Source organism: Schistocerca serialis, chromosome 8 (genome assembly GCF_023864345.2).
Source record: "Schistocerca serialis cubense isolate TAMUIC-IGC-003099 chromosome 8, iqSchSeri2.2, whole genome shotgun sequence".
Classification (NCBI taxonomy): domain Eukaryota; kingdom Metazoa; phylum Arthropoda; class Insecta; order Orthoptera; family Acrididae; genus Schistocerca; species Schistocerca serialis.
This window is the reverse complement of record NC_064645.1, coordinates 496206902-496226166: the sequence shown is the minus strand read 5'-3', so window position 1 is coordinate 496226166 and position 19265 is coordinate 496206902. Positions and strand designations below refer to the sequence as shown.

The 19265-nt window shown below is 43.2% G+C and overlaps 1 protein-coding gene across 1 annotated transcript in view; it reads right to left on the bottom strand.

Annotated features, from left to right (window-relative positions):
- LOC126416805 (eyes absent homolog 2) overlaps nucleotides 1-19265 on the bottom strand; it is a 763097-nt gene that overhangs the window by 339248 nt on the left and 404584 nt on the right. The gene's annotated exons all lie outside the window — the stretch shown is intronic.

Sequence of the window (19265 nt, the reverse complement as noted above, 5' to 3'; positions counted from 1 at the left end):
AAATTGATTCATTCTCATTAAACTATGCAATCGTGATTTTTTTTTATAAAGCTGCTTTCCAACGTCCTCCACTTTCACGAGCGTGTACGTACCTCCCCACTCGGTTCAAAACCAAGCGAAGTGGCACAGTCGTAAGCCACCGGACTCACAATTCGGGAGGACAGCGATTCGTCTTCCCGTTCAATAGTTCAGACCTACGATTACCTCGGTTTTTGTAAATCTTATGCGGCAAATGCCGGGATGGTTTCTATGGTTGAAACACACCAATTTCCTTACCCATTTATCCCTAGCCCGATCTTGTACTCCGTCTCCGTCTCTAACGACATCGTCATTGATGGTACGCTAAGCTCCAACTTTTAGTCATTCTTTCGAGAGGTTCGTCGCCCTTAAACGCCACTCTTCAGCTGTAATTAACATAATCTTATCTTTGCTATCCGGAGTGCAATTAGCCAAACAATTGAACAGCCAAAAAATAATTACCACTGCCCGTCGCGAAATTGAATGCCACTTGATGGGGTTGCGGACATGCGACGTGATAAGGAAAGTATATAAGCGTAGCAGAGGCGAATGGGGAATCATTCTGCCGATGACACGGGCCATACAAATTGGAAAACTCACTGACACAAGCGACTGCGACAAAGGACAAATTGAGATGATCCGACTCCAGAGAACGAGAACCTCGGAATGGGAACGGCGAAACTGGTCGGCTGGTTGCGCTCTACTGTCGTGAGCATCTACGAAAAGTGGCTGAACTGCGGTGGAACCACGAATAGGGGAAATCTGTTTGACGTCCACGCTTCATCACCGAATTTGGGCAGAGGCTCGTCTGATCTGTAAAGCAGGCTGGTGCGACCTGTGGTGGATCTGACGACAGAGTACATTGCTGGTGCAGGTACAGGTGTTTCGGAACGTCCTCTCAGCGCACATTGTTGATCAAGTGGCTCTGCAGCAGAGGATCTCAACATGTCCCTAGTACCAAACGACTTGTCCCCCATGACATCGTCAATTACTATTGCAGCGAACACTGCGTTATCGACAATGGACCGTACATCAATGGAAACGTTTCGCATGGTCGCACGAAGCACGTTTCTTGTTACATCGAGTCGACTGTCCGCATAAGCCGACATCCAGACGATCGACTGCTTGAAACATTCACGCGCCACAGGCACATGCCGATGGAGGCAGTATGCTATGGGGGACCCTCGCCTGGCCTTCCATGGAATCTGTGCTAGTAATCAAAGAACAATGGTCGCTGCGGATTACGTGAGGATTACTACAAGCCACTTTAATCCGTTCACGCTTCATGTCTTCCCCAACGGCGATGACATCTTCCAATGGGATAACTCTCACTGTCACAAGGTCAGAATGATGCTACAGTGGTTTGAGGAACATGAAAGTAAACTCATGCTAATGTCTTGGCCACCATATTCGGCTCGTCTGAAGCGGATGGAATACATCTTGGACGGTACTGAACGCCACCTTCTCGTCCACAAACCACCAGTCCGTAATTTAAGGGAATAGCGTGTGACCTGTGCGCAGATATCTGGAAAACATATCTCCGAAAACCTTCTAAGGACTTGTCCAAACGATACCACAAAGAAACGCTGCTCTATCGCGTTCCAACTGTGGATCAATACGATATTATTCAGGCGGTCATAATGTTTTAGCTCATCGGTGTATACCCAAACATTATTATTTAATAACCAGTTGTTGAAATTTATTGGTTGGTTTTGTTGAGTTTGTTATTGCCTTTCTAAATGCGTTCGCTAATTCAGATTCTTCAACTTTATGACAAAGTTTTAACACGAATCAAACGTCTTATATTCTGCGCTGCGCTTCTTTTTATACATCTTATAATGAAATGACAAAGTAATGGGATAGCGATATGCACATATATAGACGGCGGTATATCGCGTACATGAGGTATGAAAGGGTAGTGCATTGGCGGAGCTGTCATTTGTACTCAGGTGATTCACGTGAAAACTTTCCGGCATGATTATGGCCGCACGACGTGTTTTAACAGACTCTGAACGCGAAATGGTAGTTGGAGTTAGACGAATGGGACATTCGTTTTCGGAAATCGTTACGGATTGCAACATTCCGAGATCCATAGTTTCAAGAATGCGCCGAAATTACCAAATTCCAGGCATTACCTATCACCATGGACTGCGCAGTGTCCGACAGCTTTCACTTAACGACCGAGAGCCGCTGAGTTGTCAGTGCTAACAGACAAGCAACAGTGTGTGAAATCAATGTGGGAAGTACGACGAACGTATCCGATAGGACAATGCGGCCATGAGTGCCATTGCTAACAGCACTACATCGCTTGCAGCGCCTCTCTTGGGCTCGTGACCGTATCAGTTTGACCCTAGGCTACCGGAAAACCGTGAACCGATCAGATGAGTCCCGATTTCGGTTGGTAAAATTTGATGGTAGGGTCCGAGTGCGGCGCAGATCCCACGAGGCCATGGATCCAAGTTGTCAACAAGGCAATGTGCAAGCTGGTGGTGCCTCCACAACGACATGGGCTGTCTTATACGGAATGCTCTGGGTTCTCTAGTCCAACTGAACCAATCATTGACCAGAAATGCTTTTTTTAGCTATTTGGAGACCATTTGTAGCCGTTCATTGATGTTCCCAAACAATGATGAAATTTTTACGGATGACAATGCGCCATGTCACCAGGCCACAGTTGTTCGCAACTGGTTTGCTGACTGGGTTGAATAACATTCTGGACAGTTCGAGCGAATAATTTGGCCACCGAGATAGCCAGACTTGATTTCCATCGGACATTTGTGAGACATAATCAGTGGCTCAGTTCGTACACAAAATCCTGCACCGGCAGCAGTTCCCGATTATGGACGGCTTTCTGCAGGGGACTTCCAACGACTTGTGGAGTCCAAGCCACGTCTAGTTGATGCACTACGCCGGGCAGGAGTTACGACATGGTATTAAGAGGTATCCCATGACTTTTGTCGCCTGCGTGTATCTCCCTACTACTAAACCTGATATTTATCTTGCTCACCGCATCAATGTCTGCCCGTACTATTATCAAAAGACTGCCACCAGCTACACCACGAAAGAATGTGTCCGAAGCTGCATTTTATATTCTGTCGCCATATACGAACGAGGTGGCACAGTGGTTAAGACAAGAGACCTGCCCGGCCACCCAGATTTAGCTCTCCCCGCTTGACCTGAATCACTGAAGTGACTGCTCGAACCATTTAGAAAACAAGGCTGTCTTATATTTCCATCCCTATCCTTATCTAATCCGAGTGTACCCAGTCTCTAATTGGTTCGACGATGTTTGTACGTTACTGATTCTCGTGTCACACGTTGATACTTATATATACTTTTTAAGACTTCTGAGTTGTACAGGGTTCCAACATTCAAATCAATTGCTAGTGATGGCACTAGATTTAGATCTGATCTGACAGGAATTCTCTGCTGTTGTACCCTGGTAACATTTGTTATGGATAGCTGCTTTAATCGGAACACGTCTGATATTAAAACAAACATTATATGTCAAGCATTAAATCGCCGTCTTACGGTAGCCTCATAATCGGAACTTGGAGGGTACTCCCCTGGGGCTAAGGAGTGGTTGTCTCTATATCGACTATATGTTCTCTAAACAGGGTAGCGCGCAGCATTCAGGTTGTCAAGAGATTGTCTGACTAATTTAATATTTGTTCTCATGTTCCAAGACAGAATATTTATTAGTGGAACGCAAATGACACTATACATTTGTTTGGTCAACAGCTTTCAGGATTTCATGTTTTCCATCGTATGTGGGATGTTTTCCGTACCCGCGATGGTTACTAGAAAGAACGTAGTAGTGGACAGATGTCAGTGTAATGCATTCCTCTTGCTCAATTCTCAGTTTGCAAACGGAGTACTATGTAGGAGCATCATCTTTATACAGAAACGCTGTTCTCGCTAGGACCGCTTTGGCTTGCGGCTACAGATCGTCAGTATGTGGAAAATTCCCGGAAGTCCTCCGGACAAGGTTTGCTGCAGCTGGCGCGCCGCCAACACTCCCTGGCGGCGATGACTGGAGACAGTTCCGCCCACGCCTGCACAGTGGCGACATCTGGTGGTACGATTCGATAATCTTATCGTGTAAGAATACGATTTCGCTGCTTAAGTTGGCATCTAGGCGTCGAGTCTTACGGTAGGACTTAAACGGATACAGAAGGAACTGTGTTTACTGAATCAGTAGGACAGTGAACAGACTAATAAGGAAGCGGTGCGGTAAATTTCACCGTCTATTAATACACAAATAAGTTCACTGTGCCTCTCTATAGGTTAAACTTACACGTGAAACATTTATCCAAATAAACAAAAACTGTTTCCGATCCTATGATTTAGATGAATAGCATACTGCTTTGACAGCCATGTTAAAATTGGGAAATGTGTCACCTTTAGCTCGCAACAGATTCTATTTGTCTTTTGCGCTGCGGAGTATAGTCCTGCTCTCTTATTCCCAACTGCTGGTTTTTGTGTTTCATAATGTGCCCATTACTTTCTGTAGGAGCCAAATTTATTAAGGGTATATTCCGCAGGTTTCGAATGAGTCCTGAATATTTCTACAACTGTGAACTGCTCGACTCTGGAATGGATTACTATAGGCATATCGATGAATTGAGCATATCGATGGGATGTTTTTCATGGTGCGAAAATGATTCAAATGGGACTGAGCACTACGGGACTTAACATTTTAGAACTACTTAAACCTAACTAACCTAAGGATATCACACACATCCATGCCCGTGGCAGATTCCAACCTGCGACCTTAGCCGTCGCCCGGTTCCAGACTGAAGCGCCTAGAACCGCTCGGACACAACAGCCGGCTTTTATTGGTGCGATCTCGTTCCCAGCAATAAGATTTTTTCACGTAAAGCGATTATGATTTCATGTAGAGGAAGCGAGCGTATTCCTCGTTGAACAGTGTTTCCAACGTTGAAGAAAAGTTCACATTTAGAGTAACTAGTACTCTCAACATGACGTCCATAAGTGCTCAGCAGGAATGAAAGCAGGTCAACTTTGTGTTACCAAGAAAGTAACATGGCAGACTAAACTGTATGCCGGACCGGGACTCGAACTTAGAACCTTTGCCTTTCACGGGCAAGTGCTCTACCGACTGAGCTATTCAAGAACAGCTTTATCTTATCTTGTACCTTTCAAACTTCAAAAGCTGTGAGGACGGGTTGTGAGTCGAGCTTTGATAGCTTAGTCGGTAGAGCTCGTGCCTGCGAAAGGCAAAGGTCCCAGGTTCGGTTTCCATCCATCACACAGTTTAAATCTGCCATGAAGTTTGAAATCAGCGTACACTCCGCTGCGGAGTGAAAAGTCGATTTGGAAGTAACCCATTGTGCTGGTGAGTTCATAAAAATACTTACACATTCGTTCGAGTCAAAACATAGATAAACATTTTCATATTGAAATAGGATCTCAATGATCTCCTCGGCCTAGTGTGTCGAGTATGTATCTGCTTTTTCTGCCTTACTGTGATTGCTATGAATTACTAAAGAAATGCAAGAAAGGGGGAGGGGGTTAACTGACATGTTGGCACTTAGTGAGGTACACAAAAAGGACCACCAACCTTAATGAACGGACGGACGTATCGATGAACCACCATCGACAGTAACACGTCCTCACTCGAGGACTACGAATTTAATCCAAGACGAAGGTTCTACGGTCTGGTGAGCAGAGCTCATTTCCTATCTGCTCACACTTCACTGCTGAATGTATACAGGATGAAAATTAATAAAACCGACAAACTGCAGGGACGGAGTCATGACTCGGAATGGAAGGAAAAGGCCCTATGAACATGTGTCCGGAAATGCATCATTGCCACGATAGATGAATCTGACGAATGAAAGTTCCTCTGACCACGAGCCGTGTGTTCCTTGTGTGTTGCAGGCTGTGTAATTGACGCACCGTACTGTAAGCAGCAGAATGGTCCGGTATTCAGGCTGGAACAAGCCGAGAGGGTGTTTGCGTACAGCCAAGCAGATGGCAATGGTTGAGAGGCAGCACAACTACACCGAACCAAATACCGTCAAGGACATCATCCGTATCACACAATTTTTCAAGACCTTATTAGACATTAGTGTGATCATGGGCCTTTTCATACAGACGAACATGCAGGGAGGCGGTAGACTGCGAGTACATCAGATTTGGAGGACCGGGTGCTGCAGGATATTGAGACGTACCCTAACACAAGCTCCACGCAAACGGCCCGCCAACATGGTGTTAGCCAAAGTACGACTGTGTGTATCCTGCATGACAACCGCTGCATCCCACGGAGGCCACCTTGAACATCTGTTGTGACGTATATGCGATGCAGCTCTGTACTATGTTCCAGGAAGATCTGTTGTCGTTGCACGCACACCACCCATTTCCGGACACAAGTTCACAGGATCTTTTTTTCCTACATTTCCAGTCAGCAGTCCGTCCCTGCAGTTTGTCGATTTTATTAATGTTCACCCTGTATCTCAGACATCAGGAAGTTATGAGTCTTTTGATATCTAGAGAAGACAAAGTAAGATTTGTATACACAAATATCTACACTTCAACTAATGTTAACATCCCTTTCTTTCTCTTGCCCTGTGACAAATTATAATTTCGAATAAATAAGTGGAAATGAGCAAGCTTGGCCGCTGCCAGCGTGAAAAAACGCTGCCCGTCTGTGTAGCTGAGCAGAAAGCCAAAGCCGAAACTTAATAAAGAAAGAAGCAACTTTGTAAGGTTTTGCACCACTCCGATCTGGGGGCTATACCTGAACAAACATTTCATGAAAAGCTGAGCAGAAGTACCTTCTCTTTACATCTGAACATAAAAGGTCATATACGCCGGTTAAAAGCTGCATGTTACCATTTCTCAGATTACAGTAGTTCTGAAGACTACACCCTGTGCAACGCGTCAGGACTCAAGCCCACATAACCGCCTCTTGCTGCCAGTACTTAGGCAAAGATCCAAGCGTCATTCCGTTGTCACCTCACTTCTCCTGTACACAGGTCCTCGAGCTAACCCGACAAACATGCTTTAAATAAGTTTACAGTACTGGGGCTACCTGAGACAGAACTCCCGTGCACAAAGTTTCTTGCATGTTATTTGGAACAATCGAACCTTCGTTATTTATTACAAGGAGTACCTGCGCATACTACGAATGACGTGTGTAAGAAGTGGAAAGCTTTTAAAAAGAAGCATTTCATCCACATGATGTGTTGCTAGTACTGCCACAAATATAAGCCAACGAGAACTGCTCTGGTTGACAAGTTCGTGTGTGAACTGGAAATGTTTCGTAGTCAACTTGTCTCCTACATAATTAACACAGTGTGAATAGAAAATAATCAACACTTAAAAGGTGTCCGAATCTTGTTCAACTCCAGCGCTTCTGGTTCAAATGGCTCTGAGCACTATGGGACTTAACTTCTAAGGTCATCAGTCCCCTAGAACATAGAACTACTTAAACCTAACTAACCTAAGGACATCACAATTATCCATGCCCGAGGCAGGATTCGAACCCGCTACCGTAGCGGTTCCAGACTGTAGCGCCTAGAACCGCTCGGCCACTCGGCCGGCCCAGCGCTTCTGTTCCTGATTTTCATTCGTTTTTCGTTCTTCTTCTTCGGTTCACATTTTTTGCCATTAGCCATGGACTTCTAGAAAAACGTCTGTGACTCTTGTTAACAGTAGGCAAAGTCTTACTGTTCCCCATTTCCACCGTGTGCAGTGTCATATGAAGTTTCTATGAAAGTTTAATTCGACCCAATGAATTATTTGAAAAAAGTGAAACGGAAATTAATGTTGAGACTTCAGCACGGCGATCTAGGGAATGGGTTTTATTAATTATCTGTTATTCCTTACTCCATCAGTGATTTCACAGGGGATGTAGGAAAATGGCGGAATGCACATTGTGGGGGGGGGGGGGGGGGGGACGAGAACAAAGAGTGATTTATATTCCATGAAACAAACATTTTTTACATAGACACTTCTTCCCTCTCGACACACATATCTTATACCAACAATAATCTTACTAAGATGGTCCTTAAGAGGAGGTGGATTTCAATTATACATTCTCTACATTTAATATTCAGAAGGAAACTTTGCTGAAAGATGATAGGATAAGGATACTATTGAGAACGAAGTAGGTTCTAACACCACAACAGCCGGCCGAAGTGGCCGTGCGGTTAAAGGCGCTGCAGTCTGGAACCGCAAGGCCGCTACGGTCGCAGGTTCGAATCCTGCCTCGGGCATGGATGTTTGTGATGTCCTTAGGTTAGTTAGGTTTAACTAGTTCTAAGTTCTAGGGGACTAATGACCTCAGCAGTTGAGTCCCATAGTGCTCAGAGCCATTTGAACCATTTTTAACACCACAACAAACACTCTTGCAAGCCAATAAAAATCTACGGGAGGCCGCTGCATAAGATTTGCATACCAGCATGCACTATCGTTACATCCACAACTATATGACTACTCTGCGATTCACGCTTAAGTGCCTGGCAGAGGATTCAACGAACCACTTTCACACTATTTGTCTATCACTGCACTCGCGAACAGCGCGTGGGATAAATGAACATTCAGATCTTTCTGTACCAGCTCCGATTTCTCCCATCTTATTACGATGGTCGTTTCTCCCTGTGAGGGATGGCGACAGTAAAATATTTCCCATTTAGAGGAGAAAGTCGTTGACTGAAATTTCGTGACAGGATCTCGCAACAACGACAGACAGCTTTGTTTTAATGATTGCCACCCCGACTCGCTTATGATATCTGTGATTCTTTCTCCCTTATTTAGCGATAATTAAAAAAGAGCTGCTCTTCTTTGGAATTTTTGATGCCGTCCGTCAATCCTTTGCAGAAAGGATCCCACATCACACATCAGTTCTCTAGGAGAGTTCAGACAAGCGTAGTGTAGCAATCTCTTTAGCAGACTTGTTTTATATTCTAAGTGATCTGCCAATAAATCGCAGTCTTTGTTTTACTTTCCCCACAACATTATCGACTTGATCGTTTCAATTTAAGTTATTCGTAACTGCAATTCGTAACTATTTAGTTGAATTTACAGTCTTTAGATTTGTGTAATTTATTGTTTAACCAAAATTTAATCGATTTCTTTTCGTATTCAAGTGGACGACCTCACATTTTTCCTTATTCAGAAATAACGGCCACTTTTCGCAGCATACAGACATCGTGTCTTAGTCGTTTTGCAACAGCGTCAACTGCAGACAATCTAAGAGGGCCACTCATATTGTCTCCTAAATAGAGTATATACATTAAAGTCAGCAGAGACCTGTAACACTTCATTGGGGAAAGCAAGATATCACTTCTGTTCTACTCTACGATTTTCTGTCGATTACTACGTACTGTGATACTTTCTGACAGGAAATAACGAGTTCAGTCGTACAACTAAGCGATACTCCATAGGCACGCAATTTGATTAAAAGTCTCTTGTCAAAAACCTTCCGGAAATCCAGAAATATAGAATCAGTTTGAGATCCCCTGTCGATTGCACTCATACCTTCGTGCGAATAAACAGCTAGTTGCGTTTCACAAGAAAGATATTTCCTGAACCCACGTTGCAATGTATGAATCGAGCGTTTTATTCGAGGTAATTCGTAGTGTTCGAACACAGTACATGTTCCAAATGGCTACTGCAAATCGAAAAAAAATGGTTCAAATGGGTCTGAGCACTATGCGACTTAACTTCTAAGGTCATCAGTCGCGTAGAACTTAGAACTAATTAAACCTAACTAACCTAAGGACATCACACACATCCATGCCCGAGGCAGGATTCGAACCTGCGACAGTAGCGGTCGCGCGGTTCCAGACTGTAGCTCCTTGAACCGCTCGGCCACTCCGGCCGGCGAATGGTAAATATGGGGCTATTATACCAACATACTGTGAAATTAACATAACTTATATACTATCTGGACCGAAAGACTATCCTTCATTAACTGATTTAATCTGCTTTGCTATACCGAAAATACTCATGTTGGTAGCTGTTCTTGATTTGGAAAACTGTTTAATAATTCCGTTTAAGTGGTGCTGTCATCGGTAATATTACCACTGGTAACGAGCAGTGAAAGTACTGATTGTGTGTCTGCGCTGGTGTACTTTACATACGACCAGAATCTTTGGATTTCCTGTCAGGTCTGGAGACTGAGCTTCCTTGTAGGGGCTATTAAAAAGATGTCGCACTGAATTCCGCGTTAAGTTTCGAGCTTCGTGTAACATCGCCAACCTTGGAGATTTTTTTTAAAATCCGGCATGCTTTTTTCATTGTTCCCTCAACAGTGTTCTGAACTTTCTTGTATACCACGGATAATCAATACCATCTTCTATTTATTTATTCGGTATACATCTCTCTACTGCGACAGATACTATTTCTCTGAATTTACGCAATATATGGTCTACAATTACATAAGAAGTGGAGACTGTCTCTTTGGAAGGTGTCATGCGAATTTTTATCTGCTTTTTAAAATAAATATATTTTGCGTTTACTTTTGGTAAACTTGGATGTTGCGGTGGCCGGTCTCGCTACAACGACCTTGGAGTCACTAATCCCTGTGTCCATCACGATGCTCCCTATTTGCTCAGGATTATTCGTTGCTAACAGTTCAAGTATGTTTTCACAACCATTTACACTTCGAGTGGGCTCTTGAACTAACTGTCCACAACAGTTTTGTGAAAACTCATTCAGAACGATTTCGGACACCGTTCTATGCCTACCACCGGCTTTAAACATGTATTTTCGCCTACACATCAAGGGTAGATTGAACTCACCACCAACTATAATTATATGAGTGACGTGACTACTTGCAATGAGGCTCAAGTTTAGTTTGATCTGTTCAGCAACTGAATCACCTGAATCGGGGGTCGATAAAAGAAACCAATTATCAATTTATTCCGGTTGTCAAGTTTAACCGCTACCCATACTAACTGACAGGAAATATCTACTTCTTTTTTGCTACAAGATAAACTAATTCTAACAGCGGCAGACACGGCGCCACCAACAGTATTTAATCCGTCCTTTCTTAACGTCATTAGGTTCTTTGCACAAATTTTGGGTTAATTATCTCCGGATTTAATCGTCTTTCGGTACGTATAACAATTTGAGCTTCCGTGTTTTCTAGTAGCGTTTCGAGTTCTGGTTCTTTCCCAACACAGCTGCGACAAATTACAACTACAGAGCAGATTGTTGCTATGTCTATCGTCTTTCTCTATTTGTCCTGCAGCTTTTGAGACGGAAGCACGTTCAGTACGTTCCCGGCACCCTCTGTCATAAAAACCGCCCAGTCCATTCCACACAGCCCTCACTACGCGTGTAGCCGCCTCCTGTGTGTACTGGACGTGCGGTCTATTTAGCGGAATCCGAAACCCGACCAGTTTATGGTGCAAGTCGAGAACTGTGCAATCTAATCGCCGCAGAACCGTCTGAGCCTTTGATTCGGACCCCCCACTTTTTTTTTGGTCATCAGTCTACTAACTGGTTTGATGCGGCCCGCCACGAATTCCTTTCCTGTGCTAACCTCTTCATCTCAGAGTAGCACTTGCAACCTACGTCCTCAATTATTTGCTTGAAGTATTCGAATCTCTGTCTTCCTCCACAGTTTTTGCCCTCTACAGCTCCCTCTAGTACCAGGGAAGTCATTCCCTCATGTCTTAGCAGATGTCCTATCATCCGGTCCCTTCTCCTTATCAGTGTTTTCCACATATTCCTTTCCTCTCCGATTCTGCATAGAACCTCCTCATTCCGTGCCTTATCAGTCCACCTAATTTTCAACATTCGTCTATAGCACCACATCTCAAATGCATCGATTCTCTTCTGTTCCGGTTTTCCCACAGTCCATGTTTCACTACCATACAATGCTGTACTCCAGACGTACAACCTCAGAAATTTCTTCCTCAAATTAAGGACGGTATTTGATATTAGTAGACTTCTCTTGGCCAGAAATGCCTTCTTTGCCATAGCGAGTCTGCTTTTGATGTCCTCCTTGCTCCGTCCGTCATTGGTTATTTTACTGCCTAGGTAGCAGAATTCCTTAACTTCATTGACTTCTTGACCATCAATCCTGATGTTAAGTTTCTCGCTGTTCTCATTTCTACTACTTCTCATTACCTTCGTCTTTCTTCGATTTACTCTCAAAACATACTCTGTACTCATTAGACTGCTCATTCCGTTCAGCAGATCATTTAATTCTTCTTCACTTTCACTCAGGATAGCAATGTCATCAGCGACACGTATCATTGACATCCTTTCACCTTGTATTTTAATTCCACTCCTGAACCTTTCTTTTATTTCCATCATTGCTTCCTCGATGTACAGATTGAAGAGTAGGGGCGAAAGGCTACAGCCTTGTCTTACACCCTTCTTAATACGAGCACGACGTTCTTGATCGTCCACTCTTATTATTCCCTCTTGGTTGTTGTACATATTGTATATGACCCGTCTCTCCCTATAGCTTACCCCTACTTTTTTCAGAATCTCGAACAGCTTGCACCATTTTATATTGTCGAACGCTTTTTCCAGGTCGACAAATCCTATGAAAGTGTCTTGACTTTTCTTTAGCCTTGCTTCCATTATTAGCCGTAACGTCAGAATTGCCTCTCTCGTCCCTTTAACATTTTTTACATAGACACTTCTTCCCTCTCGACACACATATCTTATACCAACAATAATCTTACTAAGATGGTCCTTAAGATTAGGTGGATTTCAATTATACATTCTCTACATTTAATATTCAGAAGGAAACTTTGCTGAAAGATGATAGGATAAGGATACTATTGAGAACGAAGTAGGTTCTAACACCACAACAGCCGGCCGAAGTGGCCGTGCGGTTAAAGGCGCTGCAGTCTGGAACCGCAAGGCCGCTACGGTCGCAGGTTCGAATCCTGCCTCGGGCATGGATGTTTGTGATGTCCTTAGGTTAGTTAGGTTTAACTAGTTCTAAGTTCTAGGGGACTAATGACCTCAGCAGTTGAGTCCCATAGTGCTCAGAGCCATTTGAACCATTTTTAACACCACAACAAACACTCTTGCAAGCCAATAAAAATCTACGGGAGGCCGCTGCATAAGATTTGCATACCAGCATGCACTATCGTTACATCCACAACTATATGACTACTCTGCGATTCACGCTTAAGTGCCTGGCAGAGGATTCAACGAACCACTTTCACACTATTTGTCTATCACTGCACTCGCGAACAGCGCGTGGGATAAATGAACATTCAGATCTTTCTGTACCAGCTCCGATTTCTCCCATCTTATTACGATGGTCGTTTCTCCCTGTGAGGGATGGCGACAGTAAAATATTTCCCATTTAGAGGAGAAAGTCGTTGACTGAAATTTCGTGACAGGATCTCGCAACAACGACAGACAGCTTTGTTTTAATGATTGCCACCCCGACTCGCTTATGATATCTGTGATTCTTTCTCCCTTATTTAGCGATAATTAAAAAAGAGCTGCTCTTCTTTGGAATTTTTGATGCCGTCCGTCAATCCTTTGCAGAAAGGATCCCACATCACACATCAGTTCTCTAGGAGAGTTCAGACAAGCGTAGTGTAGCAATCTCTTTAGCAGACTTGTTTTATATTCTAAGTGATCTGCCAATAAATCGCAGTCTTTGTTTTACTTTCCCCACAACATTATCGACTTGATCGTTTCAATTTAAGTTATTCGTAACTGCAATTCGTAACTATTTAGTTGAATTTACAGTCTTTAGATTTGTGTAATTTATTGTTTAACCAAAATTTAATCGATTTCTTTTCGTATTCAAGTGGACGACCTCACATTTTTCCTTATTCAGAAATAACGGCCACTTTTCGCAGCATACAGACATCGTGTCTTAGTCGTTTTGCAACAGCGTCAACTGCAGACAATCTAAGAGGGCCACTCATATTGTCTCCTAAATAGAGTATATACATTAAAGTCAGCAGAGACCTGTAACACTTCATTGGGGAAAGCAAGATATCACTTCTGTTCTACTCTACGATTTTCTGTCGATTACTACGTACTGTGATACTTTCTGACAGGAAATAACGAGTTCAGTCGTACAACTAAGCGATACTCCATAGGCACGCAATTTGATTAAAAGTCTCTTGTCAAAAACCTTCCGGAAATCCAGAAATATAGAATCAGTTTGAGATCCCCTGTCGATTGCACTCATACCTTCGTGCGAATAAACAGCTAGTTGCGTTTCACAAGAAAGATATTTCCTGAACCCACGTTGCAATGTATGAATCGAGCGTTTTATTCGAGGTAATTCGTAGTGTTCGAACACAGTACATGTTCCAAATGGCTACTGCAAATCGAAAAAAAATGGTTCAAATGGGTCTGAGCACTATGCGACTTAACTTCTAAGGTCATCAGTCGCGTAGAACTTAGAACTAATTAAACCTAACTAACCTAAGGACATCACACACATCCATGCCCGAGGCAGGATTCGAACCTGCGACAGTAGCGGTCGCGCGGTTCCAGACTGTAGCTCCTTGAACCGCTCGGCCACTCCGGCCGGCGAATGGTAAATATGGGGCTATTATACCAACATACTGTGAAATTAACATAACTTATATACTATCTGGACCGAAAGACTATCCTTCATTAACTGATTTAATCTGCTTTGCTATACCGAAAATACTCATGTTGGTAGCTGTTCTTGATTTGGAAAACTGTTTAATAATTCCGTTTAAGTGGTGCTGTCATCGGTAATATTACCACTGGTAACGAGCAGTGAAAGTACTGATTGTGTGTCTGCGCTGGTGTACTTTACATACGACCAGAATCTTTGGATTTCCTGTCAGGTCTGGAGACTGAGCTTCCTTGTAGGGGCTATTAAAAAGATGTCGCACTGAATTCCGCGTTAAGTTTCGAGCTTCGTGTAACATCGCCAACCTTGGAGATTTTTTTTAAAATCCGGCATGCTTTTTTCATTGTTCCCTCAACAGTGTTCTGAACTTTCTTGTATACCACGGATAATCAATACCATCTTCTATTTATTTATTCGGTATACATCTCTCTACTGCGACAGATACTATTTCTCTGAATTTACGCAATATATGGTCTACAATTACATAAGAAGTGGAGACTGTCTCTTTGGAAGGTGTCATGCGAATTTTTATCTGCTTTTTAAAATAAATATATTTTGCGTTTACTTTTGGTAAACTTGGATGTTGCGGTGGCCGGTCTCGCTACAACGACCTTGGAGTCACTAATCCCTGTGTCCATCACGATGCTCCCTATTTGCTCAGGATTATTCGTTGCTAACAGTTCAAGTATGTTTTCACAACCATTTACACTTCGAGTGGGCTCTTGAACTAACTGTCCACAACAGTTTTGTGAAAACTCATTCAGAACGATTTCGGACACCGTTCTATGCCTACCACCGGCTTTAAACATGTATTTTCGCCTACACATCAAGGGTAGATTGAACTCACCACCAACTATAATTATATGAGTGACGTGACTACTTGCAATGAGGCTCAAGTTTAGTTTGATCTGTTCAGCAACTGAATCACCTGAATCGGGGGTCGATAAAAGAAACCAATTATCAATTTATTCCGGTTGTCAAGTTTAACCGCTACCCATACTAACTGACAGGAAATATCTACTTCTTTTTTGCTACAAGATAAACTAATTCTAACAGCGGCAGACACGGCGCCACCAACAGTATTTAATCCGTCCTTTCTTAACGTCATTAGGTTCTTTGCACAAATTTTGGGTTAATTATCTCCGGATTTAATCGTCTTTCGGTACGTATAACAATTTGAGCTTCCGTGTTTTCTAGTAGCGTTTCGAGTTCTGGTTCTTTCCCAACACAGCTGCGACAAATTACAACTACAGAGCAGATTGTTGCTATGTCTATCGTCTTTCTCTATTTGTCCTGCAGCTTTTGAGACGGAAGCACGTTCAGTACGTTCCCGGCACCCTCTGTCATAAAAACCGCCCAGTCCATTCCACACAGCCCTCACTACGCGTGTAGCCGCCTCCTGTGTGTACTGGACGTGCGGTCTATTTAGCGGAATCCGAAACCCGACCAGTTTATGGTGCAAGTCGAGAACTGTGCAATCTAATCGCCGCAGAACCGTCTGAGCCTTTGATTCGGACCCCCCACTTTTTTTTTGGTCATCAGTCTACTAACTGGTTTGATGCGGCCCGCCACGAATTCCTTTCCTGTGCTAACCTCTTCATCTCAGAGTAGCACTTGCAACCTACGTCCTCAATTATTTGCTTGAAGTATTCGAATCTCTGTCTTCCTCCACAGTTTTTGCCCTCTACAGCTCCCTCTAGTACCAGGGAAGTCATTCCCTCATGTCTTAGCAGATGTCCTATCATCCGGTCCCTTCTCCTTATCAGTGTTTTCCACATATTCCTTTCCTCTCCGATTCTGCATAGAACCTCCTCATTCCGTGCCTTATCAGTCCACCTAATTTTCAACATTCGTCTATAGCACCACATCTCAAATGCATCGATTCTCTTCTGTTCCGGTTTTCCCACAGTCCATGTTTCACTACCATACAATGCTGTACTCCAGACGTACAACCTCAGAAATTTCTTCCTCAAATTAAGGACGGTATTTGATATTAGTAGACTTCTCTTGGCCAGAAATGCCTTCTTTGCCATAGCGAGTCTGCTTTTGATGTCCTCCTTGCTCCGTCCGTCATTGGTTATTTTACTGCCTAGGTAGCAGAATTCCTTAACTTCATTGACTTCTTGACCATCAATCCTGATGTTAAGTTTCTCGCTGTTCTCATTTCTACTACTTCTCATTACCTTCGTCTTTCTTCGATTTACTCTCAAAACATACTCTGTACTCATTAGACTGCTCATTCCGTTCAGCAGATCATTTAATTCTTCTTCACTTTCACTCAGGATAGCAATGTCATCAGCGAATCGTATCATTGACATCCTTTCACCTTGTATTTTAATTCCACTCCTGAACCTTTCTTTTATTTCCATCATTGCTTCCTCGATGTACAGATTGAAGAGTAGGGGCGAAAGGCTACAGCCTTGTCTTACACCCTTCTTAATACGAGCACGACGTTCTTGATCGTCCACTCTTATTATTCCCTCTTGGTTGTTGTACATATTGTATATGACCCGTCTCTCCCTATAGCTTACCCCTACTTTTTTCAGAATCTCGAACAGCTTGCACCATTTTATATTGTCGAACGCTTTTTCCAGGTCGACAAATCCTATGAAAGTGTCTTGACTTTTCTTTAGCCTTGCTTCCATTATTAGCCGTAACGTCAGAATTGCCTCTCTCGTCCCTTTACTTTTCCTAAAGCCAAAATGATCTTCACCTAGCGCATTCTCAATTTTCTTTTCCATTCTTCTGTATATTATTCTTGTAAGCAGCTTCGATGCATGAGCTGTTAAGCTGATTGTGCGATAATTCTCGCACTTGTCAGCTCTTGCCGTCTTCGGAATTGTGTGGATGATGCTTTTCCGAAAGTCAGATGGTATGTCGCCAGACTCATATATTCTACACACCAACGTGAATAGTCGTTTTGTTGCCACTTCCCCCAATGATTTTAGAAATTCTGATGGAATGTTATCTATCCCTTCTGCCTTATTTGACCGTAAGTCCTCCACTTTCTCGCTACCAAAGAACCGGAGTCGGTCCTGCCAACGATATTACGGGTGAAGTCAGCCTTCATCTCGCAAACCGGACTGGCAGCCATTATCACTTCAGTAAGCTGCCCGAAACCACAGAAAATCTCTTCCAGTCCAAAGCGATGCATATCGTTAGTACCAATATGTGCCACGACATCCATCTGGCTGCATCCTGTGCTGTTGATGGCATCTGACTCCTCCCGGTAAGTAGACAGAGTGGACACTGGATTTCTTGCCCTCCTTGACAGCCTTATCCCTAAGGGGCCGCATTACGCATCTAGAACTGGAGCTCCCAACTGCTAGGAATCCCACCCTCTGTGAATGTCCAGATCTTGCGGGTCGAGAGGTTTCCTATGGAGCAGGGCAAGCGACTTCATCTATCTCAGGATCTTCATCAGCTACAGATAGCGCTCGAAACCCGTTTGACAAACAAACTGGGGATGCCTTTCAATCGGTCCTCTGGAAAGTTTTTAGCTGCGTGCCACTCCTTGAAACGACCTCCCACTCGACCAAGGGTGCTCAATGCTGTCACAGTAGTGGACCGATCGAGGGATATCAAGGACGTACTGGACGTACCTTGCACACCCACGTCCTGTCCCCCACAGTGATGCCCATTGGCAACAGCCTCACGCTTCATGACCGAAGGCAGCACAGCCTGGTGCTGTGAGTGCAGGGTCACGAACTCGGATGCAGCAATTACAGTCCCTATCCATTATAAAGACCGACAATGTAGATTAGACAGTTACTCAAGTGCAGAACTGTAGGTACAAACACGCTGCTGCTGCAGAGACGGGAGATGCCACTCTACTAACGAGTTCAACTGTAACTGGCTGCTCACACGAAGGTAAATTAATCCCCTTACAAATGTCTCGTCCTTCAAGAGCCACTCGTTATTAAAATTTCATAAGCAGAAATGGGCTAAAAACGAACTTCAGATTGTTGTGGCCATTTGTCTTTGTGGTTTACAGTTTGAAAACACGTATGAGCAATCTCTCTATTTATTGTCCATTCCCTTTAGCACTATTATAGCTGTTAACTACTTAAATAAATAAGTTCTGTTATTCCATCCCATCCAGATTATGTATCTTCGCTGCGCATACAGTTAATTAATGAAACAAACATATTCTATAAGATTATTGATGTTTTTCCTTAATGAGTATATCTGACAAAATTAGGTTAAATGACAAAGCACGTATAGAAACTTCGAGGTATTGCAAAAAAAGCCTGGAGGCCTTTTGTAAACGAAAATGAAAGTAAAAAAAAAATGTAGACATAAAATGAAACAAAGACTGCTTACACGACAGCCATCGGTAAAACACATAATAAAAGTGTGAAGCAGATAATATTATTCACACTACTGCTGAATATGAACAAAAACAATTATGGGAAATATTACATGTGCTGGTCTTCAGCTTTGCAGCGAATCTGACACTGCGTACCATCAACAGTCACAGTTGTTTGATTATGTTGAGAACATTATGATATGCTGCACGTATAATTTCGGTAGAGCCCTCTATCGTTTCCAATGAGTTTTCACGAACTATGCTAACTATGCTCTTACAGCTTCCTTAGAGGCAGAGGTCTGGCAGGTTTAGGTGGTTTTTCACTAAGTACTGAAGCATATTTTCGATTTTCTAAATTGGATA